Genomic DNA, 1,043 nt, shown 5'->3' on the forward strand with positions numbered 1-1,043 from the left:
ATATTAATTCCTTAATTTATGAACATTTTTCCCCATTGTGGATTGTCTTTTTATTCTCCTGATAGTGTCATTTGATGCACAAAAGTTGAAAATACCTTTTTTTTTAAATGGGAGATAAGAGAGACTGTGCCATTTAGCAGGTGAGGTGATAGGTGAAAAATATTCTTCAAGAGGAAATTTGGCATAGGGAAAGGGAATCAAGAGATAGGGCTGGCTTCTAGAGCTAAGAGGAATACCTACATTTGTATTGTGAGCAAGAGTGCAGGTCCTGGACACCGCATGCTACTAGTAAGAGAAAACAACTTAGCTATCATTGTTATGGATGAAAAAACTATTGCATGGCGTAAAATTAAAAGAATTGCAATGCTTTGCCTGTACAGGTTTGCTAAAGAATACTTCTTGCCTAAGCATAAGCTCAAGGAAGGGTATGCTCTACTTTCAGGACACTATGAAGGCCTAGACAGCAGTGGTAAATTTCCTGCCTGACTGGTATTGACACATTGGTAGTGGCAGTGTATTTTCAGGCAACAAGAATTGAGATGGTAGCAGTTTCAGACATTTTCATTGAAGAAGATTTCTAAGTTACTACTCCAGCAAAAAGGGCAAGGCTGATTCATAACTATGTGTCAGCCATCCTGGGGGCATTTAGAAATATTAGAAGCTCTACCAGGGAAAAAACTGAATTTCTTTCTAGTCAAATACTTAAGTCTCTGAGAATCAAAATTGTTTGAATTAGTGGAAATGTGAACACGAATCTTGTGAAATTTGGGAGTTACAGCTTAAAAATTGAAAAGCCCAACCAATTTTGTGTGTGAATTAAGGAAACAAAATCATTATTTTGTTACAATGGAAGAATACCTAGGACTGTATTTTAAGAATTATTGTTCTAACTCTTTGGCTATCTGAATTATCCAATTTTACCTCTATTGTTACTGGTGTTTGTGAGAAAATAAATTTCACTATCAATCAGGATTTTACAGAATTATTTGGGTTCCAGGGACATGCCATTTTGGTGATGGCTGCTTTGACATCCTTGTTCCTCA

Source organism: Oryx dammah, unplaced genomic scaffold (assembly GCF_014754425.2).
Source record: "Oryx dammah isolate SB20612 unplaced genomic scaffold, SCBI_Odam_1.1 HiC_scaffold_17, whole genome shotgun sequence".
NCBI lineage: Eukaryota > Metazoa > Chordata > Mammalia > Artiodactyla > Bovidae > Oryx > Oryx dammah.